A 12107-nucleotide genomic window follows, 5' to 3' on the forward strand; every position below is an offset into this window, starting at 1 on the left:
ACATATATGTATAGGAAACAAAGAATAAGTCGAATTTTGGAATGGATGGAGGATTTGTTTAGTAGGAAACAACACTGAAAATAGTGGTGGGAGATGGTTCATAGAAGACCTCATATTGCAAGCATTTAGACTCTTAGACCAAACTGTGTTCCAATCAAACTATGGTCCCATCCCATGAGATCTTAATAATGATTCTCACAAAATGGTTCCAGAGTTAAAATGTCTGAAAAGCACTCTATTACTCTTTTAGATACTCACAGGGCATTTTAGTGCAGTAAAAGTTCTGAGAAGTGCTGAAATAAAGAAATCTGTTAAACATTGTTTAACCCAGAACTTCTCAGACATTTTTGACCATGGAACACACCCTTTTTTCCCCCCACAGAATACTTTTTTGCCTTTAGCAAAACTACTGTACTAGGGAACAAAGCTGCCTTAGGCCCTATATGGCTTTTGCAGGAATTTGAGGAAGGAACTATTCCCCTACACAAATGGAGATCTACAGAGTGGGATACCTGCATAATCTTGGAACCATTTGAATTTAGCAGGCCTTTTTTTTTTTTTTAGCATTTTCTTTATAGAAATTGAGACTGTAAATATTAATGAATCGAGATATATTTATGGCAAAACTTTCCTGTGCGAAACAATGGATCTAGGTGCTACGTGGAATGCATATACAAATACAATTGGTTACTACCCATAATAAACTTCAAGCACATGAGACTCATAAGACAATTTCATAAATAACTATAATATGAGGAGGAATATAATGTATGAGAATAAAGTTACAACAAAGTGCTGTGGGGTGAAGATGTGGCAGAAGGGATGGACTTTCTCAAAAGAAGAGCATTTGGAATAAGAACACGGCTCAAGGAGGAACCAGGAGATACACTGGTGGAAATGGAGTGAGTGAAGAAACCATCTGGTTCTGACCACAAATGTGGCAAACTAGCATCCTAACCCTCACACTTGGAGGGTTTGAGTTTGACCTACACAGTGTTGCCAACATTTAAAAATTCAGAGATTACATAAAATCTGGCTTTCTAGCACCTGTTGCAAATAACAAGACTTGTGAACAATAACCTGAAGCTGGGTAGAAACTTCCTCTTTAGGTAGAATTTGTGGACTCTGGGTTGCCATAGTCTCACCATAATCTGTTTCCTTGGGACCAAGTGTCTGGAGCTAATTATCATCTAGGTTATAGCTGTTTTTCTTACAGTATAGGTAAGAGGAAAGTGAAACTTTTCTTGTATCCATGTTTCCATCAAAAGTGGGAAAATTAAGGACAGGTATGTGGGTCACAAATTTCAAGAACAATGGGCAAGACCATGTTAGCTGCAGGAGATAAGAATACTCTTACGTGTTTGATAGATGTACAAATGCAACTGTTTTGAAAGAATGTAACATAAGAGACCACTTCAGGGGCTTCCCTGGTGGCGCAGTGGTTGAGAGTCCGCCTGCCGATGCAGGGGACACGGGTTCGTGCCCCGGTCCGGGAGGGTCCCACATGCCGCGGAGCGGTTAGGCCTGTGAGCGATGGCCACTGAGCCTGCACGTCCGGAGCCTGTTCTCCACAACGGGAGAGGCCACAACAGTGAGAGGCCCGCGTACCGCAAAAGAAAAAAAAAAGAGACCACTTCAGTCATTTATGTCATCTGCTTGGCCCCTGTAAGCATTCGAGTTTGACTCATGCTGTAAGAGAACAAGGAAAGTGCTCTCAGGGAGTCAAAGGGAGGAGAGGATTTCCAAAAACAAGGATCAGCCTAGAAAGATCAAGTGGGTTAAAAGGATTGAAAAATGGCCATTGGACTTGAATTTGGAGGCCATTGGTAAATGGAACGGTAAAAGTTCCTGTGGAATATGAGGGTGGAAGCCAATGATTGAGGAAGATGAAAAAGAGATGAAGGAACTAGAATCCATGAGAAATGCTTAATGCAGGGTTTCAGTGGAAGGTTTTTTTGGTTTTGTTTTGACTGTTTGTTTTAAATGTAGAAGGGCTACATGAGTCTTCGGGCCACCATCCCTCTTCCTCTGGGGCATTCCCTGTCAAGGGAATCTCAAGCACAAAGACTGTGGTCAAATGGTAGAAAAATTATTGTTTTCATTAACTTGAGAGAACTTCCCAAACCTCTTAATGCAGAGCTTAAATTAACAACTACATTATAGCATACAGTTTAGGTCTAATGCCAAATTGGAGCTTTCTACTTCTTTTCCCTTGTGTCTATGCCTATTATACATCTCAGATTTGAGGATAGAATTTTACCATTGCATTGCAAGAAAAAGTGAATCTGAAGTTTATCCACTACTCCAAGGGTAAAAGGAACAAGATTGCAAGAGAGTAAGAATTTGCCCCAATGACTGGCTGCATAGTCTATGGTGGGAAAATGGCCTTTTCCTTTGAGAGATTGGAGAGGAGATGACCTGTACTTTTCTCTTTAAGAGTCGGGGTCCCTGTAGCTAAAAGGAGAAAAGGAAGCAGGAACAGGATGAGAAAGTATCTGAACTCTAAACTTCAGTACTGTCACTTTACTCGTTAGTAAAACGTGACTCAAGGAAAGTTTGGATCTGGGCAGAAGGCTATTCCCCACAAAAATAACTTATATTCAATGTACATGACACTTCCTGTCCCTCATGACTGTTCAAGACCACCAGTATGTCCTTATCACAAGACAATATACTAAGTGCATAAACCAGTTGCAGAAAGACAAATGTTGCATGATCCCCCTTATATGAGGTATTTAAATAGCCAAATTCATAGAAGCAAAGATTGGTAGAATGGTGGTTTCCAGGGGCTGGGAGAAGGGAGAAATGGTGAGTTACTAACCAGTGGACGTAAAGTTTCAATAAGCAAGATGATAGCCCTTGAGATCTTTGGGACAACACTGTGCAGCACAATGTATTGTACACTTAAAAACTTAGTAGGGTAGATCTTATATTGTGTTCTTTTCACAATAAAATGAAATAAAATAAAATTTAAAATAAGACAGTAAAAAGACAGCTTAGCATAGTGAAGCTTCCAAAGCAACTGACTGCAGTTCTACCACTTGTGAGCTGTGCAACTTTGCCAAGGACTCTACTGTCTCTGAACCACCTTACGTCTACATGGAAGGCAGTTATGAGGATTGAATTTGACAGCAGATGTAAAGTATTAAATGTATGTTTAGCACATAATAGTATTCAATAAATTATACACATACACACCGCATATTTATATGTGATTTTATAAACCTGAACAGTGGTATTTCCCAGACCATATTCTATGGAAACTACTTTCGATAAACTTATCTGAGAAAAATTGTTTCCTTACTGGGAAAGCAATGTATTTCACTGGGGGAAGAAACTGAGGTTGAGAAAGACTAAACACTAAATCAAAGCCCATAATTAATAAATGGCAGAACTGGAAATTGTCATCTAGATGTGGGGTCAGTAAATTACCATCTGCTGGCCACATCTGTAAATACAGTCTTACTGGAACATGTGCCCATTGTTTTATTGTCTGTGGTTGCTTCTGTGCTCCAATGGCAGAGTTGAGTAGTTGCTACAGAAACAGAATGGCCTGCAAAGTGTAAAATGTTACTACCTGACCTTCCAAGAGAAAGCTTGCCAGCACCTGGTCTAGAATAGACTAGCGTAGGAATGAAGTATAGTGAGCAGACATTGGAATAATCCCTACTACCAACAATGGTCAGTGAGATTTCAAGTAATTCAAGTATCCTAAACCCTACGTTCTCATGTGAAAACCCCTAATCTTGCATTTTCTCTTCCTTAACCGCTGTGGTGCCTTTTTAGATGCACATTTGTATGCTCAGCAGGTATCTGAATATTATATCCTTAGGAGCAAAAGTTTACACTGAATTGGAGTGGTTATAATAATTCATTTTCAGTTTCTGCTTTACCATTCACTTCTACAAGTATTTTACTGCTGGTTTATATCTTGAAAGTTCCCTTGGGTACCACGATTATGTTGAAGATGCTTCCAAACATGTGGCCATTCCTCATCCTGAGACCCTGCGGGGATTGAGCCTCCAGCCTTCTTTCTCTGTCTATTTGTAGCTTTCTCTGGAGACTCTGTAACAAGGAGGGCACAGCGTGATCAGAGTGATGCATTATCACAAAGTCAAATCAGATCTGAGACAAATGAAGGGAGAAAGAGATTAATGGACTCACTACTTAGAACACATGATAACCCAGTGATTTGCAGTTTCCGTTCAAAGGGGAAAAGTGAGATTGGAAGATTCTGAGTAGACTTGTGATAATTTTGTTATGGAAAGATTTACTGTTCTGCCTTTTGCCTCTTTTCTGGACAAGTGGCATTGCATGTTACCTGCTTGATTTAAGACTATTTAAATTTTTCTGAATTTAGTACTATCTTCCCTTCCTTCACAATTTCTTATAAATAAATTTGCACAAAATCAAGGGCAGGAGCAAATTGATTTAGGTCATTTGTTTCTTTGAAATGAAATAAAACTGCTTTTCCTTCACAGAACTTCAGATAAAAGACACCTGTTTCTGATGGGTTTTGCCTGACTGCCAAATTGGAAAAGAAAAATTGAATCCCAACCCCATCATTTACCACCAACCATGTGACCTCAGCCAAGTTACTGTGCTTCTTACAGTTTCCTTATAAGTAAGATGGAGATAAAAATAGTAGCTTTCTCATATGCTTGCTGTAAGAATTAATGCAATAATGCATGGGAGGTGCTTGGCACAATGTCTAGCAAAAGTAAGAACTCAGAAAAAAAAAAAGAACTCTAATTTTATTTTTTCAAAAATTTTTAAACTTTTTATAACTTTCTTTTTTAAATTGGAGTATAGTTGATTCACAATATCATGTTAGTTTCAGGTGTACAGCACAGTGATTCAGTTATACATATACATATATATATATATATATATGTATACATTCTTTGTCAGATTCTCTTCCCTTATAGGTTATAAAAAGATATTGAGTGTAGTTCCCTGTGCTATACAGTAGGTCTTTGTTGGTTATCTTTTTTTTTAATTCAATGACACTTTTTATTTTAACTGTTATCTATTTTTTAAATTAACATTTATTGGAGTATAGTTGCTTTACAATATTGTGTTAGTTTCTGCTGTACAGCAAAGTGAATTAGTTATATGTATACATAATATATCCACTCTTTTTTAGATTTCCTTCCCATTAGTTCACCACAGAGCATTGAGTAGATTTACCTGTGCTATACAGTAGGTTCTCATTAGTTATCTATTTTATACATAGTAGTGTCTATATATCAATTCCAATCTCCCAATTTGTCCCGCCCCCCGCCTTGGTATCCATAAGTTTGTTCTCTACATCTATGACTCTATTTCTGCTTTGCAAATAAGTTCACCTGTACCACTTTTCTAGGTTCCACATATAAGTGAAATTATATGATATTTGTTTTTCTCTTTCTGACTTCAGTCTGTATGACAATCTCTAGGTCCATGGCACTATTTCATTAAGAACTCGGTGATTTTAGACCAAGACATGATTTCTCAATTCTTTAAGACTTGACAGCTGAAATGACTGAAGGAATTTTCCTCTTTTTCATGTAAATTTCAACTGAGAGAAGGTGCTGGACAATGTATTCTTGGTTGATAAGGGAAAATTAAGGGAATGGAGCATCATTTTTTTAACCAACAAAATCCAGACTGAAGTGATCTTTGTTGTCCCTGCCATTACGGTGATATGTGTTTGTCTTCTGCTTCTTTACTGCATAAATACCTGAAAAGTCAAGTGCAGAATATCAGAAAATTCATTGTTTACATAATTTATCAAGAATTTAAAAATCCTTTAACTCAGAATTTCTTAACCTGGGCTGGGCATCCAGAGAATAGCTTTCTGGGGAACCACAAAAACCCTGAAGCTTTAGGTAACATTCTCTGTTTACGTTCATTTTCTTGGGAGAAGATTCATAGCTTTAATAAGATTCTCATTATGGTCTTTGATCTATAGATCAAAAGTAAAATTCTATGTAGTATCAGAGGGCCAAGAAACTTTAAGAACTTTGGAATTTTGTGAGTATATAACTCTAGCTAAGAACTCTGCACTTTACAATAATCTTTTTTGTTTTCAAGTAAAACTAATGAAAAAGCACTTCATACTGTGTAAAAGGCAAAAAAACAGCCTAATAAAATAAATAATTACACATCTGTGGCACTGATGAGCCAGCTAAGTATGTTCAGGTGACACTTCTGTGGAAGGAAAGCTAATTCAATATAATTTAACAGCACTTTACAATAGATGCTTGACAAACCAGGTAATAAAACATAATCGGTAGAAGCCTTTTAGACGCTAATGTTGAATATTACAAAAACCCCACATATTATTTAATGATTGTGTATTCCCTTCAATTAGCCGTTGCTACTCTCCCTGAGAGGCAATAGGAATTGTAAATCCTCAACATTTTTCTCCAATGTCTATTACTTTCAGTTGGGTTTACCGTACGCATATGTAGCCTCTTGTAAAAGAGTTCCTTCTTTTCTAATCTGAAGGAAGTTCCTTGCTTAACTTGGGTGGTGGTGGAGGGGAGGGGGTGAGGCAGGCCTGGGGGGTTGCAATCAAAGAATTAATCTCCAGCCTCCCTTGTCAAGAGTAGCCCTGGAAAGTTGATTGGAGAGCAGCTGCCATCTTTTCTTTGAGTAACTACTGTATTGACTGTCTTCCTTGAGACCAAACCTTCTGTAACGGAAGTGTACAAAGTTTTATACACTACCATATGTAAAATAGATAGCTAGTGGGAAGCAGCTGCATAGCACAGGGAGATCAGCTCGGTGCTCTGTGACCACGTAGAGGGGTGGGATAGGGAGGGTGGGAGGGACATGCAAGAGGGAGGGGATATGGGGATATATGTATACATATAGCTGATTCACTTTGTTATACAGCAGCACCTAACACAGCAATGTAAAGCAATTATACTCTAATAAAGACGTTTAAAAAAAAAAAGGCAATACGGTCTATGGGAGCACAGAGGTTGTAATTTACTCTGAGTCATGTTCTTTAACTGCATAAGGGAAGGTTTTGTTTATGGCTTAGTCCTCCCCAAAGGAAAATACTCTGTATGCCTTTCTCTGGCCTCATTCCCCTTTCCTAGTTGAGAGACCCCACCCACTTTTTGAGGAATCCTGTTATGCCCTGAAGGAAGTTATTCCTCCTTTCCTGTCCCTTCTTGTGTCCTGCAAAGTTGCAAGTTAAATGTGAAGGCGTCAGTCTTGTAAGTGCAGCTGAAAGGAGGTGCTTCAATACCAGACCAGTCTCCCGGTTAGCAAATGGCACAGCTTATTGGCTCATTAGTTTTCCTTAAAAAAACAAGTCCATTTTGCCATGTTCCTATTTATTTTCTCATCTTATGAAGAAAGGGCAGAATTCCTATGATTATGACTTTGAACTTGCCTCTAGCAAAACAATAATATCGCTGTTATTGTGCTAGTGTATTGGGAGAGTGTTTTTCTAGTTCATTTTGTCACCAAAACATCTTTTTCCTAAGATCTAGAATGATTTGAAAAACAATAACTATCATTGTCATAATTTACATAGGAACAAACTGAAGGATTATAAACACCAGTTATTTATTTGACCCATCTCAGAAACCCAGAGACTGCACTTATTCTAAAACCACCTAAATATTTTCTACTAAACTAGTATTTGGATGCATGACAGAGACTATTCAACAAGAGTTACTTTTAAAAATTCAGACATCTTACAAGAAAACCTTGTACATGTTTTTAAATTTCAATTTTTTAGGTTAATAAGGAAGTGCAATAATAATGTAGTCAGAGAACAGTAGATTTGGATTTAGATTCTGGTGTGTGACAGGTGGCAGTGACCTTGGTCAGCTTATTTTTTCTATCTGTAGTCTCTGTAACCTCCAGGTACCACGCTGCTGATAATATCTAGTAAGGAATACTAAATGAAGTAACTGCTGAAAGCCCTGAACACACAATGCCTATTGAATCAGTGTCATTTAATTCAATACAGTTTTTTATTTTTACAGGAAGTAAGGTGTTCAGCCTCCATTGTTTCTGAAGTGGCCGTAAGGCTAAGTTAACGCCAAAAGTACAAGGTGGAAGTGATGTGTACCGCTCCTAGGTCTTGCCATCAAAGGGATTATGAGGGCACTTCTCTGGTCCTCTCCCCACTTCTTGCTGACTGAAAGATAATGAGAGCTAGACTAACCAACTGGGACACACAAGTGGAAGCCATGATAAGGAAGGGAGAGGCACCCTACCAGTCTCAGACCCCCCTATCTACCTGTGGACTGTCATGTGATAGATAAACTTCCAGCTAGGTTAAGCTGCTGTCTTATCTTTTTTGTCTTTTCCCTCCCTTCCTTCCGTCCTTCCTTCTTTTCTTTCTTTCCAGCATCTTAGGCTGTACTCTATTACAAAGTCCAAACACCAAACACAAGGAAAGGAGTTGTCAAGGAAGTCTCTGTTTTTCTTTTCTTAATGAACCTATTTATTATGAAGCCATTAAAACACCTTTTAAGCATAAAATGGTATGAAAAAATGTTTGTTCTATGAAAAAAGCAAAACCAAAATCATAATTAAAACCATTTTAAAAGCACCTAAATAAGAGAAAAAAAAAGACTGGAGGGAAATATAATAAATATAGCCATGTTTGTATTTGAATAATGGCATTATGTTATTTTTTTTTGCTGTGTTTTCTAAAATTTTCTAAATAAATTTATGTTATTTTTGTACTGGGAAATATTTTAAAGATTTTCTAAGGACATAGTCAATCTGAAAAAATTTCTTTATGAAGATGTACATCACAATACTGTTTTAAATGAAGAGAAATTGGCATCTAATAGTAGGCAAGTGGTTAGATAAATTACATGAAGTGATATACAGGTCCCTAGCAAGAAGTAGGGACGGTAAGTCCCCCTGGGAGTAGGGAAAGTGTGATTCACCCTCATCCTTGAACTCTTGGTACAATACCTGACACACAACAGGCAAAAGATATGTCCAACGAGTGGACAAAGGAATTAACTAATGAAAAAAGAAACAGTCTCCCAATTCGCACATATTTTTACCACATGATGCTACTTAAAAGAGAATGCAATATTTTTAGTTGGACATCTTATACATACTGCTAAAGGAAAAAAAAAGATTCTTAAGAAAAAAAAGATTCTTTTCATCTGTAGACGCCTTCACATTATCCTACCAAGCTCACATTTTCCCTTTCCACATCACTCAGTGCTTCTTTGGTTTTGTATTAGCTTTGTGCTGAAAATTGAAATTGGAATATTAGAACTCAGTTGGGGAGACACTAATTTAATTAAATATTAAAAGGCAGCTGGTTTTATGTTATGTGGGCAAATTAGAGAATTAATGATTTGGTACACTTTCTTGTTCCTGTCAAGCTACAAGAACATGAAGAATAGCTCATTCATACTCAGTTACAAAATGTGAGATTGAAAAACTTGGTCTGCTCTATTAAAGTGTTTCCATCTAGAGTCTTTTGAGAATAGGGTAACTTATTTATAAAATGCCTCCGAAGACATGAATCCTGGGCCAATGTGAAAGAACCCAAGAGGCCTTATTATTAGGCACCTCGAGGAAAGCCTCACGTGGGAAAACTAATCCACTCGAGAATCTTGAAGTACTGTTATCTTTTGTGCAACCTTGTCGGGAGTCAACTGGGTGCCTGTTGATGTCAATTGACTCTGTAAGCTGATCAGCTCCTGTAAGACTTGAGAAATATTTTCTCAGAAACACACAGTGTGAAACACACTCATTTCACACTGTGAGTGACACGCAATCAGTAGAAAGGATTTTCAGTCGTTAGTAGTAAAGTAGTACTGTAGTAAAGATTTCCCAAACCTCTTGGTCTTATGAGTACATACATGATACACAATGCAATACAGTAAGAGAGCAGAGAGTGCTCCTTTCACCCCAAGGTCAGATGCCAGACTTGGTGTCGTGTCCTTGGTTTGTTAGACTCACGATCGCCTCACTTATTCTGGATCTTTTCCATTTTCCTCTTATAGTAGTTATTATCTTTATTATTTCTGCCTCTAAAAGGATGATGGGGAGTGCTTCAGTTATATATTGCTGTATAACAAAACTTCGTGGCTTCAAACAAGCATTTTATTTGTGACGATCCTGCAATCTTTACTGAGCTCACTCCAGCGGCCTCTCAGGCAGCTGCACTCAGTGTGGGCCACCTGGTGTTAGGCTTGGCTAAGACTTTGGAGCAGCTGGGACTCTCTCTTCCTGTAATCGCAGGATTCCTCTCCAGATGGCCTCCCTGCATGGTCTGTTCACCATGGTCTCTTAATCAGAGTAGCTGGACATCTTACGAGGTGGCTCAAAGTTTCCAGGACCATAGACAAAAAGGCTCAGAATATGTACAGTAACATATTTGCCAAATTCTCTTGGGTAAAGCCAAACCATAGTTTTCTTTCAAATTCAAGTGAGGAGATGCTACAAGGGTGTAAACATGAATGATGTGATTCACTGGGGGCTCCCAATGTAACTGACTACCTCGGTAAACCTAGACAATGTCCTGCTGGTTTAGTACCTATACCTTCTACATGTAGTGCTATATCTTTCTTTCTTTCTTTATATTTATTTTAATTTTTGAATTTTATTTTATTTATTTTGTTATACAGCAAGTTCTTATTAGTCATCAATTTTATACACATCAGTGTATACATGTCAATCCCAATTGCCCAATTCATCACACCAACATCCCCACACCCCCTGAGGTTTTCCCCCCATGGTGTCCATACGTTTGTCCTCTACATTTGTGTCTCAACTTCTGCCCTGCAAACCGGTTCACCTGTACCATTTTTCTAGCTTCCACATACATGTGTTAATATACGATATTTGTTTTTCTCTTTCTGACTTACTTCACTCTGTATGACAGTCTCTAGATCCATCCACGACTCAACAAATGACTCAATTTCGTTCCTTTTTATGGCTGAGTAATATTCCATTGTATATATGTACCAAAACTTCTTTATCCATTTGTCTGTCGATGGGCATTTAGGTTGCTTCCATGATCTAACTATTGTAAATAGTGCTGCAATGAACATTGGGGTGCATGTGTCTTTTTGAATTATGGTTTTCTCAGGGTATATACTCAGTAGTGGGATTGCTGGACCATATGGTAATTCTATTTTTAGTTTTTTAAGGAACTTCCGTACTGTTCTCCATAGTGGCTGTATCAATTTACATTCCCACCAACAGTGCAAGAGGGTTCCCTTTCCTCCACACCCTCTCCAGCATTTGTTGTTTGTAGATTTTCTGATGATATCCATTCTAACTGGTGTGAAGTGATACCTCATTGTAGTTTTGATTTTCATTTCTCTAATAATTAGTGATGTTTAGCAGCTTTTCATGTGCTTCTTGGCCATCTGTATGTGTTCTTTGGAGAAATGTCTATTTACGTCTTCTGCCCATTTTTGGATTGGGTTGTTTGTTTCCTTACTATTGAGCTGCATGAGCTGTTTATATACTTTGGAGATTAATCCTTTGTCCATTGATTCGTTTGTAAATATATTCTCCCATTCTGAGGGTGGTCTTTTCATCGTGTTTACGGTTTCCTTTGCTGTGCAAAAGCTTTGAAATTTCATTAGGTCCCATTTGTTTATTTTTGTTTTTATTTCAATTACTCTAGGAGGTGGATCAAAAAAGATCTTGCTGTGATTTATGTCAATGAGTGTTCTTCCTATGCTTTCCTCTAAGAGTTTTATAGTGTCCGGTCTAAGATTGAGGTCTCGAATCCATTTTGAGTTTATTTTCTGTATGATATTAGGGAGTGTTCTAATTTCATTCTTTTACATGTAGCTGTCCAGTTTTCCCAGCACCACTTATTGAAGAGACTGTCTTTTCTCCATTGTATATCCTTGCCCCCTTTGTCATAGATTAGTTGACCATAGGTGCGTGGGTTTATCTCTGGGCTTTCTATCTTGTTCCATTGATCTATGTTTCTGTTTTAGTGCCAGTACCATATTGTCTTGATTACTGTAGCTTTGTAGTATAGTCTGAACTCAGGGAGTCTGATTCCTCCAGCTCCGTTTTTTTCCCTCAAGACTGCATTGGCTATTCAGGGTCTTTTGTATCTCCATACAAATTTAAGAATTTTTGTTCTAGTTCCTTTA

The sequence above is a fragment of the Lagenorhynchus albirostris genome, chromosome 11 (genome assembly GCF_949774975.1).
Source record: "Lagenorhynchus albirostris chromosome 11, mLagAlb1.1, whole genome shotgun sequence".
In the NCBI taxonomy this organism is placed as follows: Eukaryota; Metazoa; Chordata; class Mammalia; order Artiodactyla; family Delphinidae; genus Lagenorhynchus; species Lagenorhynchus albirostris.